Source organism: Marmota flaviventris, chromosome 3, assembly GCF_047511675.1.
Source record: "Marmota flaviventris isolate mMarFla1 chromosome 3, mMarFla1.hap1, whole genome shotgun sequence".
NCBI lineage: Eukaryota > Metazoa > Chordata > Mammalia > Rodentia > Sciuridae > Marmota > Marmota flaviventris.
In genome coordinates this window covers 99,976,686-99,993,405 of record NC_092500.1, presented here as the reverse complement: position 1 = coordinate 99,993,405, position 16,720 = coordinate 99,976,686, and the positions used below count along the sequence as shown (strand labels likewise).

Below are 16,720 nucleotides of genomic sequence, written 5' to 3'. Positions count from 1 at the left end.
ATTACAAAACGACCCAGCATTCATCCTTTATCCTGTGACTCCTACAGCAGGTCAGATCATCTCAACCAACAAGGTACCAAAGCAGCTCAAGTGGCCAATTCTTCCGCCTATAAATTCATGATATGCATGTTTCTGCACTGACACTGAAGGTCTTGACACAGTGACAGACTTTTTCCACATCACTAAGGATTTTTCATGCAGTGTACTACAGGGGTTCAAATTCCTTGCAGGAAATATCCTGCCACTTCAATTAGTGAAACAGGTGACACGTTGCTGACATTTCAGCAAACACCTAGGACAGTTAGAAATAGAATTAATCAGGGTCTCTTGACTGAAACCAAGAATTCCATCTTGGGTCTAATCTATGAACATCTTGAAACAAACTTTCAAATGATAGTATCTAATATATTTCTTGCCTGTATTGTTAGATATTGCAAGAAATAGTTTCACTTCTAATTTTGAAAAATGTTGTTTGATATACTTTTAACTGCTGAGTGAGCCTTTGAGATCAAATGCTTTTGAGGATTAATATTTATGTGCATATGCACGTTTTGCAATGTGTATGTGTGCAACTATTGCAGTGCATGTCACTATGATCCCATAATAGCAGTTGCTTAACTGATTTCTCTTCAGTCAGTTTTGCCTTTTCTCACCCTCGCTTTTCTACACTTCATGCTCCTTACAATAGGTAGAGTTTTCTTTTAAAAGTATAGATGTGATCATTATCAACTTTTCTTAAAACAATTTGGTTTCCTTTGGTTTTTGGATGATTTTTAACATGTTCCATCTTCTGCACACATTCCCCCCCACTTGTTTTGGCTCCACCCCACTGGCTGTTTCAGGCAGTTCCTATTCTTTCTCAGGTGCTGTATTCTCTATGATTAATATTCTTACTGATGTCTATTCTTTTTTTTTTTTTTTGAGAGAGAGAGAGAGATAATTTTTTTTAATATTTATTTTTTAGTTTTCGGCGGACACAACGTCTTTGTTTGTATGTGGTGCTGAGGATGGAACCCTGGCCGCACGCATGCCAGGCGAGCTTGCTACCGCTTGAGCCACATCCCCAGCCCACGATGTCTATTCTTAATCCCTACACTCTTTCTCAGAAAATTCCTTTACCTCAACTTGTTTTCCTAAGAGTATTTTTCTAAATGTTTCAGGGACTTCTTGGATCTTACGGTCATAAGAAAACAGAGATGCTTTTGTGAGAAATTAAATGAAAGAGTTTGAGCTTGTTTCAGGTCAGAATGTGGTATATTCCTTCCTTCTCTGAATTTCCCAGACCAGAGTTGGAGTTTTGCATTTCAAGACTAGCCTCAAACTGGAATAACAGGTCACATCTTCAATCCCCCAAATTTACATGCCAAATACTACCCCTCAAGGCGATGGCTTTAGGAGGCAGTGCCTTTGGAGAAGGATTAACTCACAAGTGTGGGCTCTTCATGAATGGCATTAGTTTCCAGATAAGAGAGGCCTGGGAAACCCCTTGCCCTCCCCACCATGTAAGGATTCAGCAAGAAGGTAGCATCTATGAAGCAGAAAAAAAGGTGTCATCTGTGGAGCAGAAGTAATCTCTTACTGATCTGTCAGCATCTTGAATTTAGACTCCTTGCTTCTAGAGCACGGAGAAATAAACTCCTGAACCTCTAGAATGGTAATGAATTTCTATTTTTTTAGAAATTCTCCAGTCTACAACATTGTTATAGCAGCCTGAACAAACTAAAGCACAATTTTATAATTATTGGATAACTAGTCAACATAATTTAGTGATTATTCTATTTTTAGACATTTGGGTTATATTCTTTGTTAAATTTCAAATAAGTATTTTTTATATATTGTGTAAACCTAGTCAGCATTTTAGATTATTATATGTCTAAAAGTGGAATTACTGTGTCATAGGCTATGAATCATCCCTGAGAATGTGACCCAGTGCATACAATTAAAGGTGATCTTAACCCATCCCCAGGAGACTGAGGGTAGAGTGTCTTGAACCTCTAACCCTTGAGGGGATCAAGATAGGTAGAGGTCTTGAGCCTAGAAGCTGATGGTCATTAATGCAGATATAATTTCTTTTCTGCCTGACAATTATTTCATGTGGTATTTTCTACTTTTGCCATTTCTTTCACTAAATAGTTTTAACTTTTGAGCCTGTATTATGAGTTTCTAGATATTCAAGATAGCACTTTGCTCATTTTATGCTTTGTAGATATTAAATAAGTACAAAGCTTTTCTGGTGCCCAAGTGTAGATTTGTTTTTAAATTTCTATATATACTTGAGTATAATTTAGTCTCTTTTTGATAGTTTAATTAATTATATGACTGAAACCCTTTATATCTGCCTTGGTTAGAAATTATATGACTACAATTGACAGACCCCAAATAATAGTGAATTAAAGAGGATAAGGATTTTTTTGTTTTATATAAAACAAGTCTGAAGGTAGATAATGCAGGTTCAAACTGCCAATGCAATATCATCAGCAACCCAAATTTCTTCTCTCACTTTGTGTTCTTTTGTGTTGAGAGCCACAGTTTAGTCGGAATGACGCCTGCCTGGCATTTTGCTAGAGGGAATGGTTGAAAGGTGACCCTTCTCCGGGACTAGAGCAGATCCTGCTGCCTCAGGCTCCTGACCTCTACTTCGGAGTTCCTCTTGAGTTCTCGGGGTCCCGGGAAAATTGGCACGGGGAACCTGGTGGAGGGAGTGTGTTCCCAGGGGAAGTGTGTGTAGAGTGCCCATGAGAATTCGGGAATAAAGAGTTGCTGTTTGAACCTACAAGGCTTTGTGGTGGCTCGGTTATTTTGTGCCCAGCCAGACTGTGGCACTTTTGAGTGCATGACTTTCTCAAGATTTCCTCCTGCTCTGATAGCTAATAAATTTTCGGCTATGCTTATGTGATCTAGGCAGTTGGAAAAAGGAAGAAAAGGCAAAAGGGATTCATCTAACTGAGCCAGCTAGCTGTCTTGAGGACTCTCCTTAGAATATTGCTCTTGTTAGAAGACCTACAACACTTCATATACATATCAATGATCCCAACCTAGTTTTGTGTTCAACCATCTACCACAGACTGAGAAATGTAATACTTTAGTGGGATTTATCAACAGCAAAGTAAATACATAAATATCAAGATTCCGTAAGAAAAGACGGTTGGGGCAAGAAAGCATACTGAATAGGCAAGGAGATAAGGAACAATGAGTTGTGTTTTTTTTGTTGTTGTTTTTGGGCTACTTAATCTTTCAAAAAAGATTAACTTAATGGTCTCAATAAAATTGTTTAATAGTTCCCTATGATATATTAAGGAAATGTGTTTCATTTATCTTCCTAGATTTTTAAGTAGCGTTTTTCAAATTACAAAATTAACATCTCCCTACTCCATATTGTGATTTCCTTTATTATAAGTTTAAAAATTCATGACCATTGCATCTTCACTAAGAACTTACTTCAAACACAGTAAAATAAAACACTTTTATGCATTCAGTTGCTTTCTCTTAAATTCAACTTTGTCTGAAATTAATATGACCAACATAACTTTATTTTTATTACTTTGTAAATTATTACCTAATCTCAATTTTTTAACATTATAAGTAACTTTACATCTCATAAATAGTTGGGCTTTATTTTTAACAATATACATAACTTTAGCTTAATATATCACTTTGAATCATTTAAATTTGGTCTCAGAAAAGTTGTAGCTGCTTTTCTATTCCCTTGTTTTATGCGTTGGGTGTTTTATGTTTTCTTTACTTTCTTCCTTGTTTTATACCTTACAATGTCAATAAATTATGCTCAGTTTGTGTTTATCTTTTCATTGATTTTGAGATACATATAACAATTTTAATTTTATTAGGATGTTATACAAAAGTATATACTTAACTTGCATTATCAGTACTTTTCAAATATTAATCAGTACTTTTAGATGAAAAATGGGGACACTATGTCTCTGCGTATCTTTATCATTCATATAATAATGGTGAAAGTTGTATATATGCTAAAATTTTTTATACTTAAATTTATTTCTATTTTTCTTAGTTCTGTAATTAGATACTAATATTTTCTAAGCCATTCCAGATGAGAATATTTCTCTGCTGCCTTTTCACATGGATGATTGTTTATAAAAAATAATTCTTATTAAATTCTCCTGTCCCCTTTAAAATATGTAGGTATATTCTTTATTCTAATTTAATATTACAAAGAAGATACTCTAACAGTTGATAGTTTTATTTTTAAATAAATAATGCTTTTTTTCATCAGGTTCTTTTATTATTGGAAGATTAGAGTTTGCATTATTTTGATGCACATTGGTGAATTCTGGAAAAATGTCAACAATTTTATCTTTATTTCTAATACTATAGCATTTTGAATTTAACCATCCATACCAATAGGAAACTGAGCAAACTTTTTTAGATGTAGGTATCATTTGTTGAAATTCTGTTGTGTGTAATTACATGAGTAAAAATGGAGATTATGTCAAGTGAAGTAAAACAGACACAGAAAGATAAACACTTCAGGATCTCCCTCATAGGTGAAATCTGAAAAAGCTGATCTCCAAAGTTGAGAGTAAATGGTGTTTATCAGAAGCTGGAGAGTAGGGAGGCAAGAGGGATGGATAAAAATTGGCAAATAGGTACTAAGCTGCAGTCAGATAGGAACAAGAAGTTCTGGTATACCACTATAGAGTGACTCTAGACAACAATTTTGCACTGTATATCTCTGAAAAAGCTACAAGAAAGAATTTTGAACAATTTCACCATAAGCGAATAACAAATATTTGAGGACATATGTTTAACTTGATTGAAGCATTTCACAATGTATTCATGTTTTGAAACATCCTATGTTACCCAATAATATTTTTAATTCTTGTTTTTTAGTTTGGTTAAATTCAATTTATTTAAAGATTGTCATTTGGTAGCATAATAAATTTAGGCTGTTTTAATATATGCTGTTTGTTTGGGGCAAATACACTCTTATTTGCATGCCCTTTGCATTATTTATTCTCTTTTTGTTGCTGTCCTGATCATCTGCAATGCCCAGTAAAAAGACAGTGATAGAAGTTCAACATGTGTGATGGTTCTGTATACTGATACACACATAGCTCACCACACCCAAAGTGCTTTAACTTCAGATTAGGAAGAGTCTTCCGTGGATCATATACTTGTAATTAAAACTTGAAAAATGCATTTTTCCTGGTCAAAGCATCAGATACCAGTCAACAAACCATAGTGAGAGGAAGGATGAGGGGTTTTGTTTTTTTTGCTTTGCTACATGCCTCTAGAATAATCTTCAAGGGAAAAGGACTACAATCCAGGACATACTGCAGGCTCAGTTTTCCAATTTAATCTTATTAACATTCTGAGGGAGGAGGAGGAGTAGAGCATGCAGCTGAATATGGACCCTAGAATCAGTATGTGATTCAACTTGGCTCAAACTATTCACTTGTAAAATGAAGAAAATAATAACAATTTCATAGGGCTAATATAAAGATTAAACCTCATATCAAGGCTAATACACTCAGAACAGTGCCTGTCAGAAGTGTTAGTTGTCATTACCAATTTAGTCAGAAATTCCCCTAGATCGAGCCAATTACTCATTCAATTTTATTGCATTTATGTTTTTCCTTGCTTTCATGTGTATCTACTTAGAGTTAAGAATGACTGCCAGGACAGATAACCAGATTAAATTCCAAACCAGAAAACGAAGGATAACTTTGGTTACTGCAGTGATGCAGGTGTGACATTTTATCAAGAACAGACAAGATTCCCATGTATGTGTTTTCTTAGGGCAATTCTCAAGGCTGTAATCACCTAACTTACTCCTGCCACTGAAGAGTGAGCAACTGATGGCAGACACCAAGATTTACCTTCAAAGATTTGCAAAGATTTAATGTCATCCCGGACTCAGCCTGCCTCAATTTTTCATCAGATAAACACATGAATGAGTAAAATAATAAGAGACTTCATTTAACCATAACAAGTTATATTTTAAACTTTCTGCCTAAAAATATTTCAACCTGAAACTAGTAAAGAATATAGTGAGAAGAAATAATGCAATGAACTTGTATAAACTCAACTTTGGCAGAATCTACAAGTAAAAATAGTAAACATATGGATTTCATTTCTCTTAAAATATATAAGAATTAAAATTAAAAGAAATAACGTGCTTGATAAAAAATGTTTTTTGAATTTAACAGATGGATGGCTCTTATCCTTTTTCTGATTAAAAAAATTAACCTAATGAAAATGTGCATTCTGCCTTAAGTTTTGCATTTTCTTGCATTTCCACAAGAATTTAAAAGTCCCTTCTGGCCTCTTTATGTGTTTCCAACAATAAAGATTTTATTATAATGCTTTCTTTTTTCTTGGCAGACAATACAGAATATATCTAACTATGCATTATTTTATTAAATTTTAGAGCTCTACTAGCTAAAACAAATTATAAAAGTATAGCAGTAACATCTCAGGTTACATACCTACACCCAAAATTACCGATACACACATAGCTCACCACATTTCAAAAACTATTCAAGGCTCTTCTATTGAAATTAGAACTTCTGAACTTAGAGAGAGGATGCTTCCTCAGAGGAGTTCACAACAAGGACATTAAAATTAAATCTTTACAAATGTGAATAAGCCACAGTGAAACACATCATTCTGCATAATTGAGATGAATCAATAAAATAGAAATCAAAACTAAACGTAAAGCTGCAGTTTCCAAACAGGAAGTTTGGCTCCTCATGCCAAAAGAAAGACAAACAGAAAGAACCATCTTCCAAGATGAAAATGATCCTCCTCATCATAATGGGGTAAGGCTTCTATTCTAACATGATACAGTGATTCACTTGGGTATCCCTGATGACTCATTTATCTGATTTTTATGGTGAATAAATACCCAACCTAAAACTTGAGATAGCCATGATAATCAGAGCTTTGGATTTCTTTGGGATTGGAATCTTCTCAGGGATTCACCTCACCAGGTAAAATGTTTAGACCAACAGAAGCAGTAAGCCAAGGTGTTGAGGAGTTCAAGAAGAGCAGAAGAGGAAAAGATGAGTATCCATTGCTGCCTTGTGCACAGGTCCAGCAAAAGGAGTTGTTGTTGGTTCCCTTAACATTCCCCTCACCAGTTTCTCCCAGAAAAGGTAACCCAGTAAGATCCCTAAAGATGGAGTGGTGTTTTTTTTTTTTTTTCTCAACACACACACACCCAAAATATATAGAGAGTAACGTATAGAAATTACTCGAAGCAAGTGCATCTTGAAGATGCATGCAATGTTGTTTCATGATGCTCAAAATTATTTTATGTCTGAAGGATTTAATTTCCCAGTTACTTAGAAAGTTGCCAGTTGACAGATTTTAGCTTTTAGTGCTCTTCAAGAATTACACTTATCTATGGACAGTCACTTTACAGCCTAAGATCACAACAATTCTTCCAAGAGCAGCCAGCAGCCAGTGACTGCTCAGGGCAATAGTATAAGGACCCAACTCTGGGACTCAACCCAGGACACCACTGGTGTCATTTGAGGCCTGAGCTCAACACCTCTAGGTGTTTCTCTCTGCTAACCCATGTGATGTTTAGTTTGCTAATCTGTCATGCAAATGCTTACATCCACATCTAGGTTGTGCAGGTTAGGCAAATGCTTGGTTATAAAGCAGTATAACTAGCCCTTGATAAAATTTTTCCCCCTCTGCATAGTTTTGCCCCTCAATACAAATAAACTAAGACACAAGTTATGTCAGCACTTTTCTATGCTAACCATACCTTCTTCCCAAGTTACACAATCAAGCATACCTTGACCATACATTATCTCAGCTGTGGGCTCCTGGTGACCTCATTTATGCAGTCGTCTTCCAATAGAATTTATGAGTTTGCTCAGAGAACTCAAATTATTTAGTACAATTCTTTAGTGATTTACCTTATTTTCTTGTCATGCTCTTTCTTATATGTATTTTATCCTGAGTTACATGATATCTCTCCGTATATGTAAAGGAATATTGTTTTTAAATGAAATTATTCTTTTTTCACAAAGCCATCAATGAGGTAAAGATATGGATACAAAACATGGCATGAACTGTATTTTTGTTTAATTGTAATTAGGAGTTGATATTAGAAATTACTAAATTATGCTAATTAACATTGATTTATTAGCATAAGTTTTCCTAAAATAAATACATGCTTTTGAAATTATTTAGTGCAAAACATTTTACTTTAAAAAAATTCAAACACAAAAACGAGAATTAGTTTTTCATACATTTTCAAATTTTCATATGCAATTTTGATGGCACTTCTCTGTGAAAGTAATTTAGTTCATTTGATAATAAATACTCCAAGAAATTTCCGGTGTGTTTATGAAGGTCAGTTGAAGTCAAGGGTCAGGATTTAGGATTTCTCAATTCAAACATTCCTAACCTAACCCTCCTTCCTATAGTATGCTCAAACCAAAATTGAGGTCAGCAAGTAGTTTGTAAAAATAGCAAGTAAAATCCAACTTCTTACTTGATAATTTTTAAAATATATTAAATTAAAAACAAAACACAGTATATCATTAAAACCTACAATATTTTTTGTAAACAAGTCAAACAGGATTTATGAGAATTTTATTCCAACCTAAAAGATAAAGCAGACATAGACCAGTATGATAAAATGGAAACAAAAGTAGGATAATAATGGCACAGGGTTTGGTTATGAATGCCCATTGCACTATACCATGCTAACTTTGTTCTTAGTAACTTTTTCTTTTCTTTTTAAAAAATCTTTAAATCATTATTTATTTATTTATGACAGCAGAATGCATTACAATTCTTATCTTATTACACATATAAAGCACAATTTTTCACATCTCTAGTTATATACACAGTATTTTTACACCAATTAGTGTCTTTATACCTGTACTTTGGATTATAATGATCATCACATTCCCCCATCATTAGAAACCCCATGCCCCCTCCTTTTCCCTCCCACCCCCCTGCCCTATCTAGAGTACATCTATTCCTCCCATGCTCCCGCTCCCTATCCCATTATGGATCAGTTCAAGTCTTTATTTACTCAAACATGAGATGAAGTTAATGTGTCTATAGACTAGCTTTCTACCGATGAGCAAATCTTTGAGTTGTACTTATCTGTGAAGTCTGATAATTGAATAAATAATTCTTTAGTTCTATGGTTTAGAAATCCAATAGTGGTCTTTCCTAACTTACAGACTTGGTCTAGAGGTGAGATAAATAATAAATACAAAGTGAGTTGGAAACAGGAAATACTACGCAAAAGAAATGATTGATACATATGCAAACTTTTCTCCTAAAAATAAGATAAATAAGGTAGTAAAACATTTTAATACAGTTCTATTCAACATAGCTATTGAGTGAAAAAATGTATTATAGTATTCTTGAAAAACATCATGACAATTTACAATAGAATGGCTACATAAGAAACAAAAATTTTAAAAAATAAATAAACACATCATAGTTACAGAGTCTTTGTTGTGGTAATAAAAGAAACAGTTGTTGACATGAACTTGACTTCAGGCAAAGGAGCTGATAACAACAGAAAAGACTTCTTTTTTTTTCTTTCTCTTTTTCAACGATCTGTAGCTTAGAGGAAAAGTCTTCTTTAAAGAGCTGAGCATCGCAGTCTTATTTCCAAAACTTTCTATAATTGTGCTGTAGGTCTTTTCTTCAATGTTTTCACTGTTGTTTTAAAACTTCATCTAAATTTCATTTTATGAAGTCAGCTTCTTGGACACTATCCCTAAATATGGAGTGGGGTTTTTTTTCTAATTGTTTTTTTTTCTTTTCTCAACACACACACCCACAAAAAACATACCTTGAAAAATACCCATATACTCTGGAATTTCTAATTATAATTTCATACTTCTCAGTAATTATTTAACCAGTAGTATCCTTACCTTCACTAATTTTCTTGTTTTTAGGAATCTTATATTTATTTGAGAATCTGAAACAAAGCCACTTGACATGAGCATTTTCCTTAAGGAAAGACTTCGCTTAGTAAGTTACTTTCAGATTCCCATAATTTCTTTCCATTTTGTTGCTCTCTATTCTATTTTGATGGACTTTGCTCATCTACTATTCTGATTTCACTTATAAAGAGACCAAGATAATTTGTGAATTGATATATAGATGGTGTTAGCAATTTCCTGTTAGGAGTAACTATTTCAAAAGGGACTAAGGAGAAGGCAAAGCTTAACCCCAAAATCACATCTGATGGTGACATGGCAGCTCTCAGTGAGTAATGGGACCTCTTACTCTCCTCATATTCTGCACACCCAACAGCAAGGCAGGAAATTGCTGCAGGCTGACCATTTTTTGGAAGAAGAAATGATCAGGATTCAAGTTGAAGACAATTAAAAAGGGCATAATTCTATAAAAATAACTTTTTATAGAAAAAAGTTCTATATAAAAAATTAAATGCTTTTATAAGTATCAAGTTTTTGATATCTCCAAATTAATAAAATTTTCTTCTCTTATTCATCTGAATTTACAAAAAGTTTATACTTAGAAGGAAAAGGCAATATATATTCATGAAAAATGAATTATAATTAGGTGAACACGTTTTCAAAATCTAATATATTAAAAATGCTCGTATTTTGTATTAGTTGATGATTTTTAGGAATCAAAGTTATTTAGGTTTATATCTTTTAATTTCCTGCAGCTTGTCATCATTTCAATAATTTACAAAATTCTACACCCTGGAACTACCAGAAATCAACCAGTTAAATAATTTCTCCTGATTCTGAAATAGTATCCCTACAGATGTTTTGAAAGTTCTGAGTGGCTAATAAATAATAGAAATACTCTCTTTTAGCTATCAATAATTTCAGACTTATATATAATATAGAAAAAATAAAAATGAAATATTTTGCCTATAGCAGTACTATCCACCTAATTCTTTAAAATTTCAAGTCCATTAAGAGACAATGACTAAAGTTTAAAAATATATCAAGTTCAAAACACATTCATAAACCTGGAATAACCAACCAAAAGTAACACTTATTAAAGGCTCACTTAGAGGTGCAAGAAAAAATTGAACCCTGAAAGAAAGGTGGCATAGAAATAAAGAAATTCTCTTGGGTAAAGGAGAAAATAAAGTCCCCCTGATAATTTATGAGAAATATTGACTCTCAAGTACGTCTGAGTTCGAATTCATATATCATCTCCTCTTTCCCCTCAAAAAATAATGTAGAGTGAAAATTAAATTTAAATATTCCCTGGTTTGATAATTTTACAATATTCCACCTGCAGTACTAAAAAAATTGTTAGACTTAAAGTATATATATATATTAAATTGTTTCATAAAACATGTGTTTGCAATAAAAATTATGTAGCCTTGTAGAACCAAGTCAGTATGAGTGAAAGCAGGAAAAAAAATAGATACTTCCAAAATAGCTATTGAGGAGATATGAATAAAAAACCTATAAGTATTTTTAGACTGCTTAGGTGAGTATTCAAACTAAGATGAGACATGAAATGATAAAACTGCCTTGTATATTAGAATATAATAGAAAATACTTTGTAAAACCCTTCTGTATAGAAAAATATAATTATTAACAAAATAAAATCTATGTTCAAATTAAACAGGAGATTATTACATGAAGAAGGTGGAAAATCCTTTCCCTAGATAAACTCCTCCAACTGGCAACAGGAAACAGAATGTGCACAGCAATGTTGTTTGTAATGGCAGAAGGACTTCAGTGTTGTTTGTAATGGCATAAGGCCCAATTGTCTATCAATTATTTTGATAAAGAGTTAAATACCTTATAATCTGGTGCTTTGCACCAGCAAGACTGACATGAATGATACAATAGCAACTGTATGTGTATGTGTATACATCCATCTCTCTATATATATACATATATGTGTGTGTATATATATATATATATATATATATATATAGACATGAATCAAGATAAATAAATAAATGTTATTTTAAGAAAAAAGTCTAACTTTTGTATTTGTGATTTCTACCAACCATAGATTGAAAATATTCTTAAGTAATTTTATCAGTAATGGATATGAAGATATATTTTTCTTGCTGTTATTTCTTAAGATATAGTGTAACAATAACATTACCTTGCATTAGGTATTACAAGTAACCTAGAGAAGATTTGAAGTATACCATAAGATGTGTGTAGGTTATATATAAATATGGGTTGATCATTTCTAATTCAATAATCTTAATTCAAATGCTTGAAAATTAGATACATTTTGAATGCAGACATGACACCACAAATGGAAAATTCATACCATTAGATTCTGTAACATGTAAAAAACTACTAAAAATAGGGTATAAAATAAATTTCAAACAATGTGCATGGAAATATATGAAACAAATGAATTTGTTGTTTGGATTTGGATTCCATTCATATATGTCTCATTATGTATATACAAACATTGCAAAATCTGAAACACTTCTGGTCTCAAGCATTTCAGAAAAGGTACACCCAACCTGCACTACACCAGTTTATAGGAGATGCTTAAGCATCTATGTGTTTTGATATCCACTGGGAGTCTGGGAAACAATCCCTTAAAAATACCCAGGGATAACTGTAGAGTCATTCTTTAGTTATACAATCTAAACACATGAAAAATCAACTAATATTTTGTTGAAACATACATAAAAATGGATAAATTATAGAGAGCAGCCAAGGAACCATGGGCACACAGTTCAAAATCAGGACAACAGGTACTTCTAGGTCTTTATGGAGGAACACACCTGTTGTAGATGCCAAGGGAGCTTCCAGTCATTGTAACATTCTATTCTTGAAGCTGGATTAAGGGCATGTGGATGTCATTTTTACTTGTTATAAAGCTCAATATTTACATAGAAATTATTTTACATAGAGCTTTTCATATAAAGCCTATTTGTTTTGGTTTTTAACACTCTGATCACTAACACATGTTTGGACCTAAAAGATTCTATTAAGCTTTGCATGAGTACCACTTCTGAGGCACTTAATATATATGGTTAGAAAGAAAATAATAGTATATTATAGAAAATTTTTGTAAATGCCTTGTTTAGGAAAGAACCCCACAATGATGTAAAATTCTGGACAAAAATCAAGTACTAAAATTATACATTGATTCATATTTTACCCTTTGCACTTTCTAGTACCACTCAAATGTAATTGGCATAATTAATGAAGAGTCTGATAGGAGAAGTAGTTTCAGCAGTAAAAAGAAATGGTTTCATGTACTCCCCCTCAGCTCTGAAAGCTCTATAAAAATAGTGCTTACAGAAAGGAAAGGAGAAGATGAATGACCTCTGGCCTAACCTAATGTTTGCACTTGATTGCTTTATAAAAATTATACCCTTGAGAAAGGCTTAAGGTAGTCATAAAATTGTAGCCAAGCTGAAAGAATTCTAAAATTAAAACATAATCCACTCTAGAAGTGTAATTGAATTAATGATAAAACATAGCTGTATGAATCTGTACAGGAAATGGCTTTCAAAGACAGATTAAAAGAAATTCCTGCTTATAATTATGTTCTCCTATGTCAAAAATTGTTAGTAGTGTGGGTTTCTCATCTTCTCTGTCAAACACAACAATTTTGCTCCAAGTTAAGGTGAAGAAGTGCTCATCTAGGTCAAGTCTGTCCCTTGGGGAGGAAGCTCTTGGCGATCAGACAGAGGGAGTGCACCAACAGAATCTATCAGATCTTCAGGAAGGTGCTGAAAGAAATTTCAGCTGTTTTAAACTTAGATCCGTGTATGTTTTCTGATGCAAAAGTGAATCCTTTGTATCACCAACCCCATCCTTACAGATCTTTGTTTATCACCAACAAATATCATTGCTATGTCCAATAAAAACATGGAGTGATGAATCTCCAAGTAAAAAAAGGTTTTATTTGGGAATAATATATGAGAATTAGGATTCCAGTTCAGAACAGAAACACAGACCAGGGTGATTTCCAAGAGTCTGAAGAATAAAGGAGGGAATTGGTATTTCTCTGGGAAAGGAAGAAAACTTATGTGGGTTGTTTTCAAAGGAAGTTAATTGGTGCTAGGGGCAGCTTTCTGGAGCTGGCCAGCCCTGATTGTTAGGTGGTGGCCATTATTAGGTGTTTCAGTCAGCTTCTTCACTGTTGTGACTAAAAGACCTGAGGAAAACAACTGGAGAGAAGGAAAAAAGTTTATTTGAGATCTCATCATGGTTTCAGATGTCTCCCTGCATTGACAAGACAGCTGGCTCCCCTCCTGAGGGCTGGAGATGGGAAGAACATCATGGAGGAAGAGTTTGGCGGAGAGAAGCCACTCATATGATGACCAGAAGCAGAGAAAGAGAGTCTATTGGCCAGACACAAAATTTATTTATTTATTTATTTGGGGTCTATCCCCAAAGTCACGCCCACAATGCCCACCTCCTCCAGTCACTGCCACAGTCTGGCTAGGCACAAATCACGAGCCACTGAAGCAGGAACAAACTTTATTTCTGAACTCCACCAGCACACTCCACGCACGCTCCCCGGGATTCTCCCTAACGCCACACTGCTCTTCCAGGAACCACACACCAACCGGAAAATCCCTCCTCCAGAAATCCCTCCTCCCACACTTCCCCAACCAATGGGAACTCTCCGGGAATCCCCAGGAGAACTCCAAAGTAGTGAGAGAACTCCAAAGTAGCAGGCCGAGGCGGACAGTAAAGGTCTAATGTACAACCGAATCAATCCAGCATCATCTTAATGGCCTGCCTCTCAACCAATACTATTGGCAAAATGCCAGGGACCATTCAGACTCAGCTGTGGCTCTCAGCAAGTCACAACCTACCCCGCCTTCAGTTACCACTCAATTAATTCCTATCAGGGGATTGGGTTAAGATGCTCACAACGTATCATTTCTCCTCTGAACCTTCTTGCATTGTCTCACAGTTAGGCTTTTGGGGGACACCTCAAATCCAAACCATAACAATTAGGCAAAGCTTGTCTCAAGGTCACAGCAGGACAATTCATTTTTTGAGTTTGGGAGATAGTTCCTGGAGCAGTCTTTATGACCTGAGTGTTTCTTCTAACTCTATTTTAGTTGAGTATGACCAAAATGAGTTTGTTTGTTTCATTCATTTAATCAATTTTCATATCATCAATGATCATTTCTTTGGAAAAATAATGGTTCCAAATATTGCTATTCTTATATCTTTGGTCTAGGTTCCACCTGTTCTTAGTTGGAAGACTTTTGATAACTTACTCAGATGAGCTTGCTTCTTCATATGGCAATTATTCATAATGTCTAATTTATAAGAATTGTGATGAGGGAAAGAAAAGCATTTGATCTTTCTCAAGTAAAAACTTGTGGAGAAGGAGAGATGGGAGGGATTTATTATAAACATGCATACCCCATGTGATTCAATGAATAAAGTACTCAAGGTAATAAGAAACTGCTGTCGCGACCCCTTGCCCGCAAGGAAGACGCAACTCAGGAATCTTCTTTCAGCAGTTTATTCAGGTCCTTGATATTTCTTCTACTCCCTCTCGGATGCCCCTCCCAGCCTTAATAAAGCATCTCAAGCCCCAATGCAAAGCTGCCACGTGGAGCTTTCTCATAGGGTGATAAGGGATTACGTGCCAACTCTCCAAAAAAGGAGTTGTTTATCACAGGCCACAGTGGAAGCCGGCGCCATCTTCTAATGGCAGCCACGGTCTATAGGAACAGCTCACCACAGTTCCCCCTTCTGTTTTATAAAACAATGCAGGCGAAAGTAGAGGTCCTATCCCACTGTGCAGAAGTGGCTGCAATGTATGGTTCAGTCCTAAGGAGGCGCCTTCCCCAGACCTGATCCCATATCAGCTGACGCCTTTTTTCATAGGGCGGGGTGTGGACGTCAAACCCGCATGCAATAGGACATGCTTTCCTTGAGGTCCGTTGAGGGATCACTCAAGTGCAGTGCCTTGCCCCGCATCCTGCATCGTGACGACGGTGAGAAGTAGGATAACACAGGTAGCCTGGTAATGATGACAAAATTTAAGTTGGCAACACAATCCCTAAGCCCCAGAGGAAGGTAAAGAGTCTGTAGCCGAGAAGAAAGACCAGTCCTGAAACCCATCTGCGTGCAATGGTAACAAGACCTGCAGAGTGCAAGGGCTATTCAGCACTGGGAGAGAGTAAGGAAGAGGACATGCCAATCCCAGTGCAATGTGAAACTAACTTGGGGTGCAATGGCCATGCCCAGAAAATCACTGTTTAAGATGTGCAAGCCAGATTTGTGGAGAAATGCCATTTTCTAAGGCCGCAAAAGCCTGTATAATCATAGCCTTCTCTTGCGCATGGCGAACTTTAAGGCGACAGAGAAGCCACAAACAAAGTACAACACCGAAGCAACACATTGCACCAAAAATGCCTACCCCCACCCACTCTTTGAAGAAGGAAAAAGCAGAAGATATCCAATCGGTGAATTGACCCAAAGTCACGGGATTGACACGGGTACTGTTCAAGACAGCTATTTGGGTTAGTTGAGACTGGATCATGTCTTCCGCTGCCATGGACCAATTTCCGGCCAAATATTCGCCAATGATGCGGGAGGCATTCCTGGAATCATTAAATCTGACAGAGGTTATACATAAATGCACACGTTGATCGACACAACCCAAACGTACTAGATCAGACAACTCCTCAACTTGAGCTTGAAGCAGATCTATCCTTTGATTAGCAGCCAAAATCCCAGATAAAATGTGTTGATTAATTTTACTTTGGGATTCAAGTACGGTGGATGTTTGTTGAATA

General features: G+C 35.1%; 1 pseudogene; it reads left to right on the top strand.

The window, feature by feature from the left end:
- Nucleotides 1-1,385: 1,385 nt before the first annotated feature.
- The window catches only part of LOC114082293 (SH3 and PX domain-containing protein 2A-like), a 64,449-nt pseudogene continuing 49,114 nt past the window's right edge, over nucleotides 1,386-16,720 (top strand).